Source organism: Momordica charantia (genome assembly GCF_013281855.1).
Source record: "Momordica charantia cultivar OHB3-1 chromosome 6 unlocalized genomic scaffold, Mcharantia_2.0 BLBB01000006.1, whole genome shotgun sequence".
NCBI lineage: Eukaryota > Viridiplantae > Streptophyta > Magnoliopsida > Cucurbitales > Cucurbitaceae > Momordica > Momordica charantia.
Window position 1 is genome coordinate 7,595,871 of NW_028275164.1, and position 17,589 is coordinate 7,613,459.

Genomic DNA, 17,589 nt, shown 5'->3' on the forward strand with positions numbered 1-17,589 from the left:
CCACTCTACCACTACCGCTCCGACCTCCCTCTGGTGGGCATCGCTGGCGACTGGAGTCCTCCGATCCGCCGTATTGGTCGAGTTTGCTGGTTGAACCATTTTCGCTTGTGTATTGGTTTAAAAGGATTGAGATGACTTAGATTGTCGGTTCCCACAGACGGCGCCAAATGTTTATGCAAGGATATGCACAACAGTATATTTCCGATTGCAGCTCGAACTCGGAACCCGGATCGATCTGAATACCTGGGGCGGACCTGCACAAAAAGGTGAGCACTCCGACGATCAAGTCAGTACAGGTCGGATTCTTAGTTTAGTTCGAGGTCAGAAATCATCGTACCTGATCGTGGAGTGAGGTCCTCTACTTATGGGTGGTAGTCCCGCTAATCTCACGACGGTTACACCCGGTAATCTCGGGACCGTCGGTTACACCCGATAATCTCGGGACCGTTGGTTACACCCGATAATCACGCCGCTGACAGCAGCTCACATCGGCCCCTACCGAGCTTCCCGGTAGGTCGGACCTTGGCCAGGTTCACCTCGGCCCTCATACTTAGCATCCATCAACGCTAACGGTGGTGATCTCGGCAGTCCGAGATGGGCATGACTCATAAGTCATCTTGGAGAACCAATAGGGGTCCTCCACGTGTCCAGGGTATTCTTTCCCCAAACAAATAATGTATTTTAACTTTTACAGAAAAGAAAAATAATAATAGTGCTATTAAAAAATGTTAAAATACAAGAGACTAAATTGAATTTGTTTAAATAATAGAGACTAAATTGTAAAAACATTCAAACGGTCCAAAATTGTGATTTTTGCCCTTAAATATTTTAAAAAAATAAGTTTAAATACAGTCCCTATGCCAACAAATCTATTAAGTCTAATAAAAAGATGATTGAATTTTAGATCCATCGTTTTTTGACGTATTTTGGACAAGAATTAATTCATATAACTCAACAAAGTTGTATAAATGAGTTGTTTTAAAGTTGTGGATCGGTGAGATTATTGAATGACCATTATCTAATAGAATTTCATATGAATATGGTATATGTCAATTATCATTGAGCTATGTACGCTTTGACACGGAAATATTAGAATGAGACTCTATCATAATTATATTTTAAATCACTCATACATTTGTAATGTATTTGTGTTACCAGACCGTCATTGCATAACCAAGATGAAAGTGTGATTATTTTTTTTTTTTTTTTTTCTTAACCAAAATGACTTGTAGTTTGAAACGAAGGCAAAAAAAAAGTAGTTGTCGAGTTTAGAGATTCCCATTGGGCCCAATTGGGCTTACGAAGATCCGGCCCGTTATCCTTTCACCGACTAGGATTGGAGGTAACACTGCTCTGTGAAGCCAGCCTCGTGCGGTCTCCTCCGATCTAGGGGCAGAGCACCATGGGACTTCACCCAAGATTCAAAGCCCAGCTCCAATCTTGAAATGGGCGGGCCAGAAGAACTCTTCATCAAGAAGCACGGCCCAAATGGATCAGCCCAACCTTCAACCACGTTGTTGCCCCCACTTGGGTAACAAGCCTGTGTAACCAAGCCCGGCGATTGAGATATCTTCTGCTTCATTACATAAAGAAGGCTGTATCTTTAATTTCTTTCGATATGGGAGAAGAATGAGGTTTGAACTTGAAGCCTCCTCAACCCCATTACTTTTTGTTTTAAATTTTTTTTATCAAAATTTGGAAAGTGAAAATTGAAAGAAAAAAAAAGTGAGCTTTAATTTTTATAAACAATATAATGAATATTGGAGATAATCTTAATGTTTAGAAAATGGTTTTGACTAGAGCCTTCGAGTCAAATTTACAGAAATTTAATCTGACATATCAACCTAACCCATCTTTTAAGTCTAAATTAAGAATTACAAAAACGAATATAGTTTTATATTGACAATTTGACATGTGTAAAAATTTGAGACGATGAATATAGTTTTATATTGACAATTTGACATGTGTAAAAATTTGAGACGATAAACTAAAGGCAATATATCTATTTGAATGAAGTCTTTAAAGCAAAGTGTAGCAACAAATATTAATGCAAGTTAAGATAAAAAAAATGGGCAATGTCATGTATATACCATCGTTGAGTTGTATCAAGACTAAAAAAAACCATTAAAATAAGAGAGGAGTTGATCTATGATAAGAACAAGCTCTCCTGATATGTCTAATACACGGATGGATGACTATTTGAAGGAAAGGCTCGATAGTTTTTTGTTGAAGAAAAGATTGTTGGAGGTTTCAAACATACTTCCACATCAATTAGAAGCAGAGAAAGAGTGTGTTTGAGAGTGATGCCAACATCGCTTTTGCCATTGTCAGAATCACTTTCCTTTCAGATCATGTCTGGCGAGTTAAAAAATTGATTTAAAAAAAAAAACTTTAAATCACTTTAAATTGATTTATAAGGTATTTTTGAAAAATCAATTATACTTAATTTTTTTTTCGAAATTAATAATTCTACCGTCACCCCCAAACACACCCAAAATCCTATGTTCCATCAATGTTTTCTATTTTCCATCAACTTGTATCATGATCCGTCAATGAACTCGGCCACAGATATATATTTTCTTTTGGTAATTTCTCACTTTCTAACACGTCAAAATATCATTCATAACCTAATATTTTTTTCTTTGTCTTTACGGTTAAAAACAAGATTAAATAACACTCTTGGTCCCTATACTTTAGTTGGAGTAACGATTAGTCTCATAACTTTCAAATTGGTAACAATTTAGTCCCTGAAATTTAAAATGTAACAACTTAGTCTTTGAAGTTTAAAGTTTGTTAAATTTTTTATATATGTAGATCGATAAACCTATAATGATCAAATTTATTTATAAATTACAAAAATTAAATCGCTATATGATAAAAATTGATGCTTAATTTTGATGAGAATTTTCATGATAAGAACTAAATTATTATAAATTTTGAATTATAGGGAATAAATTGTTTCATATTAAAGTTCAGGAACTTAATTGTTACCATATGAAAGTAATGACTAAATCGTTACAACTAAAAATTTGGGAACTAAATCAAATATGTTTTTTAACCTAAAAACAGTTAAACAAAACCCTCACTCTAATAGCCTTCACTGAGCCGACTCTCTTCACCATGACAAAAAATGTAACTACTCTTTTAAAAAAATAACCATTTATAATGAGAAAGGGACCCATGGAACTACTCTCTGATCGGATAGAGTTCTGAAGAAATGCTCGAGAGTTTTACCTGGAAAGTTTTGGTTAAAAAAAAAAAAAAAGAAAAAGAGTGGTTGTCGAGTTTGGAACTTCCTATTGGGCCCAATTCGGCTTTTGAAGAACCGGCCCGTTATCCTATTACTGACCAGAGTTGGAGGTAACACTGCTCTGTGAAGCCAGCCTCGTGCGGTATCCTCCTACCTAGGGACAGAGAACCATGGGACTTCACCAAGGATTCAAGGCCCAGCTCTAATCTTGAAATGGGCGGGCCAGATGAAATCTTCAGAAGCCCGGTACAAGGGTCAGCCCAATCTCCAACCACAATAATGCCCCCACTTGGGTTACAAGCCCGTGCTACCAAGCTCGGCGATTGAGCAGTTTCCAGTTCATTACATAGAGAAGGCTGTATCTTCTATTTCTTTCGATATGGGACAAATTATGAGGTTGGAACTTGGAAACTTCCTCATCCCCATTACTTTTTGTTTAAAATTTGGAAAGTGAAAATTGAAAAAAACCTGAGCTTTAATTTTCGTATAACAATATAATGAATATTGGAGATAAATCTTAAATGTTTAGAAAATGGTTTTAACGAAAACTTTTGAGACAAATTTGAAGAAATTTGACGAATATGATATATAAACATAACCTATTTTTTAGTCCAAATTTCACAATTGAGCACTACTTTGCTTGAATATAGATATGATATAAAAGTATTACAAATAAAGACTAATCATCATACCTATCATACAAATATCATTCTAGTAAAGTCCTATGTTCCGAGAATATTTTTTATTTACCACTCAACTTATGTTATGATAAGTCAATGAACTCAAGGACGCTCATAGTTGAATCCTAAGTTTCAAAATTACAGTTTGATCTTCAACTTTTTATAATCTCCGACCTTTTAGAATTATTTTCAAAAGTTGAGAGTCAAATTTATCCTTCAACTCAGACGTATTTTAACAAATAAAAAGGAAAAAACAAAACAGAAATTAAACACATCCTCCCTTTAGAGTTCATGGACCAACAATTCCTCATTCTTGATTGCATGTAGGAAGTTAAAAACTAGAATTCAAACATTTTTCATGTCTTAATCAAACATCTATCCAAAATTGATAAAATACCAAATATATGTACAAAGAGAGGTTAAAAACCTTCCCACTTATTACTAAACAGTAATATTGTACCTTTAAATTATTATTTATTTATTTACTATTATTATTATTTTTTTTTTTTTTGAAAAAGCGATACACCAATTCAATTAATTTTAATCATCTAATCACATTTTTAGAAACGTATAAAAGAGATGGGGTAATTTTTGTTGCGGATCATTGTTTAAAATAAGTGAAGTATCCAAATAATAATCCTATATGTTCGTTTTTTTTTAAATACAACATGTGAGAGTGGGGATAGAACTCACAACCTCTTTATTGGAGATATATGTCAATCACCGCTGAGCTATGTTCGTTTTGGCAATCAATCCAAAGTTATATTGATTTTAATTCCTTTGCAAAAATATATATATATTAAGTTTAAGATAATATGTTTATATAAATTTTTACCGACTATGTGAATATATAAATGTACTCTCTTCTAAGATAAGTTTTAGGATTTTTCATTTTTATATATTATTTTTCTTTCTCTAGTGTCTCATATATTTGATTACCATGAAATCAATATATGAACTAGCAAATGCATCTCTAGTCTCAAGTAAACTGTCACACACAAGTAATCTCTTCAGTTATTGGAGTTTTATTTCTCATCTATTTTTGATCGGCAGGCAATACTGGCCTGTTATGATCGTTATGATCAAGCACGGTTTCGATAAAGAAAAGAAAATAGCTTGAGCATCAAAGAGAAAACAAGGTGAACAACACCAAATTAAAGGAAAAACACAAAGTGTGATCCAAAAATTTGAAAATCTCATCAGCAAATGGTTTCTTTTACTTTTGCTACCTCCACACCCCATCTTACCTTACCTGATGAAACCATACCAATAATCCAAATATATAAGTTTAAACCTCATTGTTAATTAACAAATTTACTTTTGGGTGGCGGTATATAAATCTGATATTCTTGATTCTTAAACTTTTTATCGATATTGTTTTCATGGATTATGTTCATTTTCTTATCTATTCATGGTCAATATGTGAGTTACATTTTTTATATTCCAGCAACGAAGGTGTTAACTATCCCCACAAAACACAAATTATAGAAACAACTTAGGTTTCTAAATTTCACCTAACTATACTCTACACTATTTTTTACAAAAAAAAATAAAATATAAAAATAAAAAAAAAGAACAAACTCATAAACCAAAATATAAGCTACATAAATTATAGAAATTACAGCTTCAATAAACTCAAACTTTCTAAACTCTCGAAGTAAAGTGAAGTTAGTCATCGAAATGAGGGGACTCACAAGTGCGCGGTTTGTGGTGCAAAAAGGAGTGTTGTTTGGTGCAGAAACATTAGAGGCAATGAGAAGAACAGCAAAGAAAATAAGCTTCAACACAAACATTAAAAACACCATTAATTTTTTTCTTTGGTACAGAGGTGGGAGGTAGCTGAAGATGGCTAATACTTTATGTATGCAAGTAATAGGGATAATAATTGATTTCCCTGGCAGATATTTTTTCTTTCCTCCCTCATCTATGTTTTTTAAGTTTTTATAAAAAATAAATAAATAATAATAATGATAATAATAATAAATAAATAAATAGTACCATGGAAAAGTGTTAAAATATAAGAGACTAAATTGAATTTGTTAATTAATAAAGACTAAATTTAAAAAAATCTAAATTGAAATTAAAGACTAAAAAAACATATGTTTAATTTTAGGAAAATTACATTTTTTTTCCTCCCTAAATTTGAAGCTATACATTTGATTGGTTCCTATGTTTCAAAATCAGTTCCTATACTAACAAATCCTTAACAAAAAGATGATTGGATTTAGAGTGGGAATGGATCCAGGTCTTTTTTTTTTTTTCTTTTAACCTTTTTTAGCATAATAGAAAATCGTTGTGGCATATTTTAAACTAGAATTAATTCATGTAACTAAACAAAGTTGTGGAAATAGATTGTTTTAGTGTCGTGAATCGGTGAGAGTAGTAGATGATCATTACCCCAAAAAACCCTACATTAGCAGTTCGGGTGGAATCAGACATAAACCAAGTCCAAGAAGACCGAGGAGGCCTTGGGGAGAAGGTAGCGCACTAATTCGATTCTCCTTTCCTGCTACTAGGGGAGCGCGTGCTACTGCTACTACTTTTGCACCTGCTTCTCCTATTATAGTGGAATGAACTCCTACGCCCGGAACTCCTCTTTACCGCATTTCTTCCTCTTCTGCAAGAGTCGTTCACTGCTCCTGCACCTCACACTTCAACAGGAACTCCGCATCTCTATTCGCATCTTCCTCATATGTAGTCTCTACGCTTGAAAAAAAAAAAGGCTTTTTGATCGCATCTGAAACGACTACAAGTGCGTGCATTTCCCTATCAATGCCCTTGAACTAACCTAAAAGGTTAGGCACGAAGGGCATTCTGAGGATGATGATGATGAATACTGTAATATTAGACCGTATCATAATTATATTCGAAATCAGTTATACATTTATAATATAATTATGTTACCAGACGGTCATTGCATAACCTAGATGAATTTTTTTTTTTTTTAACCAAAATGTAGTTTGAAGAAAAAAAAAGGTGGTTGTCGAGTTTAGAGCTTCCCATTGGGCCCAATTGGGCTTACGAAGTACCGGCCCGTTATCCTTTCACTGACTAGAATTGGAGGTAACACTGCTCTGTGAAGCCAGCCTCATGCGGTCTCTTCCGATCTAGGGGCAGAGCACCATGGGCCTTCACCCAAGATTCAAAGCCCAGCTCCAATCTTGAAATGGGCGGGCCAGAAGAAATCTTCAAAGCCTGGCCCAATGGATCAGCGCAACCTTCAACCACGTTGTTGCCCCCACTTGGGTTACAAGCCTGTGTTACCAAGCCCGGCGATCGTGATATCTTCTGCTTCATTACATAAAGAAGGTTGTATCTTTAAACTCTTTCAATATGGGACAAAGAATGAACTAGGAAGCCTCCTCATCCCATTACTTTTTGTTTAGAACTTTTTTATCAAAATTTGGAAACTGAAAATCGAAAAAAAACCCGAGCTTTAATTTCATATAACAATATAATGAATATTGGAGATAATCTTAACACTTAGAAAATGGTTTTAACACAAGCGTTGAGAGATAAATTTGAAGAAATTGAACGAAGATGACATATGAACATAACCTACGTTATTATCCAAATTTTAAAATTGAGTACTAGTTTGCTTGATAATATATGTGATATAAAAGTATTGCAAGAACGAATATAGTTTCATATTGACAATTGACATGTGGAAAAAATTGAAATGATAAACTAAGGGCAATATATCTATTTGAATGAAGTTTTTAAGGCAAAGTTTACAAACAAATATTTATGCAAGCTAAGATTTAAAATAGGCAATAACATGTATATACAATCGTGTAGATATATATGGAAATATTTATTATTCATTATAATATACGATACTAGATAGAGTCATGTCCTAAACTTAATTGTGTAAATTGAATCCTTGTGTCCTTGACTAAAAAGTAATTGAGGCGGCCTTGTTTTGTCTCAACAATGTGGTGTGTTGTAAAGCTCTATATATTATACAAATTGTTGTGTTCAGCTAATAAAAATTTGATGAAAGGAGACAGATTGAGAAAGGTGCAACAAATAAAGATTCGTCATCATCCATATCACCAAATATTATTGTAGTTGTCATATTTTCTATTTATCACTCAATTTGCTATGACCGGTCAATGAAGGCAGCCATACATATATATTTTTTTGGTAATTTATCTCTTTCTAACACGTTAAAATATCATTCATAACCCCATTTTTCTTTCTTTGCCTTTTACTGTTGAAAAAATTAAACAAAACCCTCACTTAATAACCTTCACTAAGCAGACTCTCTTCACCATGACCAAAAATGTAGCTACTCTTGAAAAAAATAACCATTTATAATGAGAAAGGGACCCATGAAACTACTCTTCGGTCGGATAGAGGTTTGAACAAATGCTCGAGAGATTTTTGGCAGATTAGAGTGTTTCGGAAATGCTCTACGATTTCAAATACTACTCTAAGAGGCGGTTTGTTTCATGGAAATCTGACCATGGGATAAACATCTAGATGGTTGTGTTTGCTTAGGAAAACCGACCCGTTATCCTTTCAGTGACGAAAGTTGGAGGTGACGCTGCTATGTGAAACTATCCTCGCACGGTTGCCTCCCATCCAATGGTAGAGCAACTTGTGCTTTCGCCAAGATGCAAGGCCCAACTCCAATCTTGTGAAATGGGCCACCAGTAGTCAGTAGATATCTTCCGAAGGCCCAGCTCAATGGAAAGAACCAATCCTTCAACCACTGTAGTACCCCCATTTGTGTCACAATCCTACCTTACCAAGCTCGGCGATATCACGGTCTCCCGCTTCAGTTCATAAAGAAGTTTATAGCAATAACTTTCGATTTAGGACAAAAAATGAGGTACAATATTATTTGTTTGGTCTCTGTGCTTGTCTTTCTTGGCTGAGTTCATTGTAATCTTTGTAATTTCAACTTTTATTCGTTTTAGTTCTTGTAATCTCAAAACTTCTGTACTCTAAAAAAGTGATCGATTTATTCTCTATTTGTAAAATTTTAACACGAAATATTTACACAAAGAAAACTTTTTAATAGAAATTTATGGATACATTTTTTAAAAGTTAGGTGAATGAAGTGTCGTTCTAAACATATGATCGAAATAAATGAAATAAAAACTAAAATAAATATCTCAAAACAGTTATTTTAAAAAAAAATACAGCGAACCAAAATAAAAATTTCATAACGTGGAATAAAATGAGCAAAAATTAAAGTATTCAAATCAAAATAGACGTTTGGAAAGTACATAAATTAAAATGAACCAAAGAAAAAAAATAGACCAAAACATGTATATCTATATAGATATATATATTCTAAGATCGCCTTTACATAATCAAAATACAAAAAAAAAAAAAAATACAGGTTGAAGCACTATTTTAGTTCTCTTTCATATTTTGGCCCTCATGCTTCACTTTGTATTTTGTATTTTTTTCATTTATACCAGTGAGGGTCCAACCCGACTACATTATTTAGACGCCAAAGAATCCTATAAAATAGTAAATTCTAGGTAGTTGACCGTCATAGTTTAAATCTTAACGCCCCAATAACCACCAGGTATACAAGTGAGTAGATCTCATAAGATTTTTTCAACTCCATTTGACTTGTCCATATTTGATGAAAAGATTGTTTTCCCATCAAGCTAGTTTAGATTAATAAAGCTAAACTATGAAGAATGATAAGATATTTTACGGAACAAGCAAATCATAATGATTGATGGCTCTATTTTCATTCGTTTTTTGATGTATTGCAATGGATTCATTCATGGTGAGTTTAGTTAAACTTACCTGGACACTTACGCATATATATTAAGGGAAAAAAAAGAGCCAAATTAGGTGGTCCAATAGTTCAACCCCAAAACAAATATAACTATTAATTCCAGACAGGAAAAAAAATAAATGCAAGGAAATTCGTTTCTCTACAAATAATTCAAAACTACAAAATGAATGTTGGGTCCACGAAAAGGAAAACAAAACAGCAATCAGATGCATCATCAAAATCACTCTTCATCCGAAAGTTCTATATGACCATATTCCCAATGGATGTAACTCAAGGTTTTGTCTATGGCTAAATAAGATTAAATTTTGACTGGTACAATTTGAAAAGCACACGCAGGCAAAAATTTATAAATTGAACTGACCAAACAGTGCTTCTCGTGAACGAGATAAATATAGCTTATCGTCTCCTCATCCCCCGTCCACGACCACGGAATGCAGCCCCACCACGCCTTCCACCCATGGCACCAGCAGCAGCTTCACCCTGTGCACTCTCCGACTGCAATTAAGGTGGAGAGGGAAGAAACGTCAATGACGACACATAACTGAGCAGTAAAGCAATCGAAAAACATAGTTAACTCAATCAAATAACCTTAGGATTCTTCACAGTTTCGTCGACACTTAGTATGAGACAAGCTGCCTCTGTAGCAGCATTAATAGCATTTATCTGCGAACAAAGGATTTTATGTGACTGACAGTACAAATATCATACTCAATGTGCCTCTACAGTTATTAATTGTTTCTACGAGTTGAAGCAATTGATACCTTCACGACAGCAGGCTCCCATACGAAGTTCGCAAATGAATCGGCAACTCCACCGGTGCTGATGTCCACTCCAAACGGTGCACCCTCACCTATTTGATAACGTCAACATGTTGCCATACAATCATTTGAAAACTGATGTTGAATAGTGAATCCAAGGACAGACAAACCATCTTTGTTATTGTAACCAAGGGAAAATAAATAGAAAGGAGTGGGAATGGATCGCCATATCACGTCATTTAATTAAATTAGACCATTTACAGAATGAGCAGAAGGTAAATCGAGAACAATGAATTTTGGGATGAAAAATTATACCTGAAGGATGTGCATGCTTCTGTCGCAATTTGTTGAGCACATCAGTAGCATCGAATCCCGCATTGTCACATAGTTGTCGTGGAATAACCTGCAGCACCACAGTGTGAGACACCCTTGTAAGGCATGCCTCCTAAAACCATGAATAGACCAAGTTTCTACTACAGTAGCATTAAGAAAGGGAACATAGTCCAGGTATCATCCAGCAGGGATAATCTAATGGTTCGTAAGTATAGAAGTAGTGAATGGCTACATCATTGACAACAGCCTTGGGTACAAGAATGTCAAAAATAACACTCGATGATTTTACCGGACAATTGCTTCAGTCAGTACAAATATAACCAATATGACAGAACACATAGCCCTAACTTCCCTAATCTTTCAACTATAGGATACAACTTTCATTACTTTCCTAAGTCCAACATAGTCATTATTACAAAGATTTTATAGGATACCATCTTCTACATGTTGAGATACCGAACCCAAAAGTGACAAAATTTGAGTAAAATCTCCATGAGTAAAAAAGCAAGCAAATAAGTTATCTAATTCTATTATTTTTCTATACAGCTTTGCTCCCCTATACCTAGGGAGGCTTCCATCCCAAGACCCAAATTTAGGAGACATCAAGAATTTTGGTATTAAGTTCAACCGAGGTTCGGACTTGAGACCTATAAGCCGGTATGACCAAGAGACTCCAAGTCCTTGCAAACCGGACTACTACTTTGGGTAATACAGTTTGCAATACTAGGGAGGAGATATTAGGTTTCCACTATAGTAGCCATTAATAAGTATTGACTTTGAATTTTGGCAGTTCATAACCTCTTAGAACTTATAAATAGTGAGGAGATGCCAATCCTTCACATAAAAACTTATTACCAAAGCATGAAAACTAATTTTTTAATCTTCTTGTTACAATAGCAAGAGAATATATTAATGTCAGCTTCAAGTCAGCTTCATAGTATGTAAAAGTTTATAGACCATCGAGGAGTTTTGGTACAGAACATATCTCAACAAAAAAAATAAGTGGGAGGCCACTATTCTACCTCAAGAGCTTTGGCATATGAGTTGATAAAAAGCTGAGACTTCCCAGCTATTGTGCGTGCATGCTGCCTCAAATATCGACTGATCTCCATCTGCCACCAAAGTGATTGAGTGAATGAGAGGGAAAGAGAGGGAGTTTGAATGATTTAATTGATCTCTAACTGATAATAGTAAACATACATCTATTGCTCCACCACCAGCAACAACAGTAGAATTCTTCAGTGCTCTCCTTACAATCATGATTGCATCATGCAAGCTACGTTCTGCTTCTTCAATAAACTAAATGATAAAAGCAGTGTACCAAAATCAGAACAATTGCTCAATAAACTACATTGTAACATGTTAAATTGACAAAAACATGGAACTAAAGTCATACCTGATCAGCACCACCCCGAAGGACTATAGTGGCTGTTCTACCTGATGGACAGCCACTGAATATATATACCTTTCGTTACCAACTTGCTTTTCCTCAAAGACCTCGCATGTCCCAAGAACCTGTAAAGCCAACAAAAGATAAATGATATCACATTCTTGTGATGATTATTTGGCCATTATGAAAAACAGAATACAAAGCACATAAGGTTCTATACAATTAGATAAATTACTAATAACAGAGAACAAGCCCACCTCATCGATAACGTTGTTAACAGATGTCTGTACAGTTCCCACCGGTGGCAGCAGCGACCCTCTGTAGATCCTCCTCAGCCACGCGGCCAGCACACAGAAAATATCTCGGTCTGCAAAATACTGTTCAAAAGCAAACCATTGATGTGGATACAGAGAAAATTGACTAAATAAATGCTGATAATAATACTTGTTAATTTTCAGTAGAGATTTTTCCTTCATGACATACACGTCTAGAATCTAATTTGATATAAAGGCTTTTCTAACTGCCAAGTATACTGGGGATGCAATCATTGCGAGAAAAACAAAAATAACTACTGTGTGGCAAGATCACCAATAGCCAAACGTGAAAGAACAACCTTAGCTCCACTCTCTACACATTTGTCTAACTTGTCAAAATAATATTCCATTCTGCATCAACAATGGACTGATATTGTGATGGATCAGAGAGCCTACAAAAAACATTTTGTTCCAGAAGTTTAGTGCATAGTCATATAAGGAAGAATGAAGAAGTAGTTCAACAAACTGAATCCTACCGTATCTCTGCATTTTCTTTCTCTGATTTCAATTCCAATTCAATATTTAGTAAGAGTATCTTCGGATTTAAAAACTTCTTGGGCTGTTGTTCAAACCTGCATAAGAAAATGTCTTCTTGAAAGCAACACCATTTACCAGGAAGGAGTCCCGCATAGTCCCACCAGGAACCTGACACACGTTCAAAGTTCCAATGGCACAACACCATTTAGTAAATATACCAACCATTCGTTAAAATTGTCTCAAGGTGAAGTCAAATAAATGACATTATTATTGTAATCAATACATGTCATATATGTCCATGTAGTGAGATAAAAAGGATTGCAAACGAATTACATAATATGTACGTACCTTCTTTATACCAATCATATTTAGCCTATCTTCATCGCCAATTGCAATACAGAATCAACAACCATTGATGCAAAGAAATCCTTTTCTCCACAATGAGCTTAGACGAAAGTGTTGTAGCAGCACATTTAGCCAACAAGCTTTTCTTTTCTTCTAAGCTCTTCCCCTCAATACTGATTGCCAGCTCTTTTACTTTCTCAATTGCCTAATAAAGAAACCCGGTCAGGAAGTTAGCATGACCATTCAACCCATAAATGTAACAGTAATGAAAATTAAAATCACAGACCAAATGGCTTGCAGTCCGATAGCTCCGTATTAAATTTTGAGAGTGGACTCCGTCCTCTATAAAAGGCTTGGCCTCCTTCAAAAACTCAGCAGCAAGGAGAACAACTGTTGTTGTTCCATCACCAACCTGGGACACGAAAATAAACAGTTACGTGAACATTCCCCTCAGTGTCATGTCATTATACATAAAGTTTTTTTTTATTTTCTTTTCTTTTGAAGGGCCATTGCAACAACTAGAAAAACTTGACTGAATAAAATCTGATTTAAAAAATTTTCATAAAACCCTAATTCCCTATTGTCCATCAAGCCAAGCCATACATTTGGGGTAAACAATAATTAAAAATAGTGAAACTTAAAAGGAAATTTACCAAACACCTCTTTAATGTTCCAAATGCATCACTAATCCCTATTTATTCAAGAATTGCTTCATCTATTCTGATAGTAAGGAATCAAAATATTTACTTAAGCTTATTAACCTCCAATATGCCACTCAAGGTACATAAAAATAAACAAACATACAGAAACTGACGCCTCCATTCCTTGAACAGGAACACCGCAAAGAACTAATTAATCTTTACAGAAAATCTTGATTTCACATCGGAGATCAGACAGACCAAGAAAATTATTTTCAAAAAAAATTAAAATACTCGGTAAACTACCAAAGCATGCTCTACTTGCTTGCTGCAATATGGAAGCAACAGATTTTTTTAATGAAAAAATCAAGGTTTAAATGAGAAGCATGAAGGAAAATACAAAGCACACAAAAAAAAACCACCCCTCGAAAAGGAGTCTCAGAACTACCTATGCATAAACGGACTCCAACCCAAAAGAATAACACCTAACTAATAATTCAGTTACCAAAGCCCACAAAGAAGGGTAAACCTTCCTACCTCTCTTCCCAGGATCTCTCAACCCCTCTAAAAATTTTGTCATTTCAAGCCAAATACTTCACAACATAGCAGAGAAACAAGTCTGTTGGAGGATAGTGCCCTTATCTCGAAAAGAGGAATTCAAGATAACCTCCTCCTCATATAGAACAACAATCTCTATTACGTACCCTATAGATCTGAACAACTGTCACGAAGTGACTCCATAAGTAGCTCCTAAACTTTTGAGAGTCTTTTGAGCAATCAAAAACAAAAGTTTAAAATCTAGCATCTTCTCATTTCCAAAACCCTTATTGAAGATTCTAGGCATGTTAAATCACCTCCACCCTTCCATAATATAATATTGTTATAATAAAAACTCATACACACTCAATTTCAGCACTTTATATCATGGTCTGAAGTAGTGCCGCAAATTACACGAGTCTGAAAACAACATATCGTAGGCTTTAACTTGATTTGTCAGGAATCAATTCAAATTTAGTAATGCGAGTGCCGAAAAATAATAATAACTGCAATAGCATAAATCCAAAATCACAGCTAACTATTCGATCAATATCTCTATGATAAAACAGCCAAAAACACGAAAGACAGGAATCGACCACAATAGTTCCAGCCGCAGACTCAATTAACGAGAAAGAGAGATAAACAGACCGGGAAAATACCTCCGAGTCCTGCGACTTGGCGATGTCCACGAGGATCTTGGCAGCAGGATGAACAATGTCGAGGAGCTTCATAATGGTAGCGCCATCGTTGGAAATGGTAACATTCCCCTTGTCATCGTGGATGAGCTTGTCCATGCCTCTAGGTCCCAAGGTGGTACGCACCACATCGGCCACAGCAGTGCAGGCATTGATGTTGCTCACAACTGCGCCTTGCCTTGGGAAGTATCGGTCCCTCTTTCAGCAGTATGATCTGAGGTTGCTGTACATTTCCAACCCGCACGCCGTCAGATACAGTGAGAATGAAAAGTACCACAATAAGGCATGAGAATAGAGAGGCGGAAGGCGAGAGTGGGAGCGCTTACCAGCATGGCTGCCATTGTTGGAGATGCGGAGGTTGGAGGAGAAGGGTAGTGGAGAAGATGCTGCAAAGTGTTTGGGTTCGGTCTAGGGTTTTGTGGGGAGTCGGAGAAGAAGTTCTTGAGCGTAAGCTTTCTAACTTCCAAAGAAATGAGAATTATTTTTTCTTTTTTCTTTAATTATAATAAATATATATATATAATATTACAATTAATGACGTGTCTATTGTAGTTTATATTTTTTGAATGGGTTAAATATGCCCTAAAAAATATAAATATATATTTTAGAGTTATTATTTGTTGGGAGAGAAATTCGAGCAAGCATATTACAGATCCCTCATTCCATTCGCAAATTTTTTTCAAAAAAAGATGGTGGTGAGACGAGACTTGAACAAAGCCAAGGGAGGAACTATCTCCCTCCTTTTTACTAAACCATGGAGAGCCTGAGTAGTTTAACGGGCAAATAAGGTTTTAGGGGTGGCAATGGGAAAGGAGACTACGAACGACGTGGAACGTACGAGTATGAGAGGACAATGGCTACATGTCTATTACGTAGTACAAAAGACATGTCGCAGCCTGCATACGATAGTCTGTATAAAGGATAGACGGGAAGGTAGTAGTGCCACCACCATGCACCAGGAATGGTAGTTAGCTTGTCATTGGGTAGTGGATAGCACAAAAGCACGACGATTTGGTAATAGATGTGCGAGTGAGGATTTGAATTTCGACCTTAAAGAAATTATGTATATACATGCACTAATTAAATTTACTAGTCCAGCTGCTACATGTTAACTGTCACATCATCATTTTTTTAAATGCAATAATTTCAAAACTTTAGAAGGTGATTGATAAATTGAAAATACAAGAGTATGATTATAACTAACCTTAGTGATTATGTGAAAATGTAAATTTCAAACCTACCCATTTATAGTATCATTTTAAATTTTCATTTTTTTAAACAAATTTATACCAATATTAATATAAAATTGATATGTGAATTTCAAGATCCTTAAATTTTAAGAAGTGCTTGATATGTCTCTATATTTCCAATATTGTGTCTAAAATGTCTCAACACTCTAAGATAGATATGATAATTTATTGAACTTTCAATATTTTCTAATAAATTTAGACCTTGAATTGAAAATTTATAGACCTGTTAATATAGATATTAACGTTGAGAAACTGCCTACATATAGGAATTTTTAAAAAAATTTTAATAAACACATAAAATGTCGACTAAAGCTTAATATAAAAGATACTAAGCATGAAGTGAGACATAGAAAGGAAGAAGAACAGTGATTAGAGGGTTTCTTTCCCCCTCCCTGAATGCCTGAGGTAGGATCAGGATTCAATGTCGAGAGACATGTCGATATGTCGTTAGATATGTCGACGTGTCGAGTATGTCGACGTCGTCGATATAGGGGAAAAAGTTGATTTTCCCCCATGTCATCGACATGTCGAAATGTCGACATGTCTTTTTTTGTTCCTCTTCTTCTTTTAAGGTTATTTTATTTTCATCCTCTTCTTACTATGTCACTAGAGTCTATAATTTCTCACAACCTCGATGATTATAATACTGTATAAAATATAACTAATAAGATTGGAATTTGCTTTGTTAATATTTCTAATCAAATCTAGTCATTACTTACACAATTGAACAATATATGTGAACATTGACATATATAAAGATTGAAATAATCTTAGAATTTTTAAAAAATAAAATATTATTATATACAAATAGTGGTGAAACAAGAAGTAGAATATGTAACTTAATTAATATCAAAAAGATGATCTCAGATGATCTAATGCATTATCTGATAACTTTGATATAAATTACAATAGTTCTCTCGGTCATCCTAAAGTTTTGAAGGTAGTTGCTTAAATGAGTAGTAGAATATGAAGCACATATGAATCCCATTAGTAGATATAATTGGATGAATGATACATTCACGAGGTTGGGGTGTTTGAAAATTGTATAAATTGATTGGAAAGTTGGATTGATGATTGATTTGAAAATGTGTTTGAAAAATGTATAATTTGAAAAGAGAAGTAGGTAAAACGTAAACAAGTACGAGTTAATTAGAA

The 17,589-nt window shown here is 34.8% G+C and overlaps 3 non-coding genes and 1 pseudogene across 4 annotated transcripts; all 4 read right to left on the bottom strand.

Annotated features, from left to right (window-relative positions):
- Positions 1 to 1,251: 1,251 nt before the first annotated feature.
- LOC148210616 (signal recognition particle RNA) lies at positions 1,252 to 1,559 on the bottom strand. The gene has a single exon (XR_015792083.1).
- Positions 1,560 to 3,269: 1,710 nt separating this feature from the next.
- Positions 3,270 to 3,571, bottom strand: LOC148210617 (signal recognition particle RNA). Its single transcript, XR_015792084.1, has one exon.
- A 3,331-nt stretch (positions 3,572 to 6,902) lies between these two features.
- Positions 6,903 to 7,204, bottom strand: LOC148210618 (signal recognition particle RNA). The gene has a single exon (XR_015792082.1).
- A 2,561-nt stretch (positions 7,205 to 9,765) lies between these two features.
- LOC148210619 (T-complex protein 1 subunit eta-like) lies at positions 9,766 to 15,663 on the bottom strand (annotated as a pseudogene). Its single transcript, XR_015791257.1, has 14 exons — positions 15,511 to 15,663; positions 15,149 to 15,407; positions 13,601 to 13,726; positions 13,318 to 13,519; positions 12,969 to 13,137; positions 12,751 to 12,884; positions 12,436 to 12,539; positions 12,185 to 12,303; positions 11,989 to 12,087; positions 11,811 to 11,900; positions 10,771 to 10,858; positions 10,459 to 10,547; positions 10,286 to 10,360; positions 9,766 to 10,192 (listed from the first exon to the last, which is right to left on the bottom strand). The product of XR_015791257.1 is annotated as a T-complex protein 1 subunit eta-like (transcript).
- Positions 15,664 to 17,589: the final 1,926 nt, after the last annotated feature.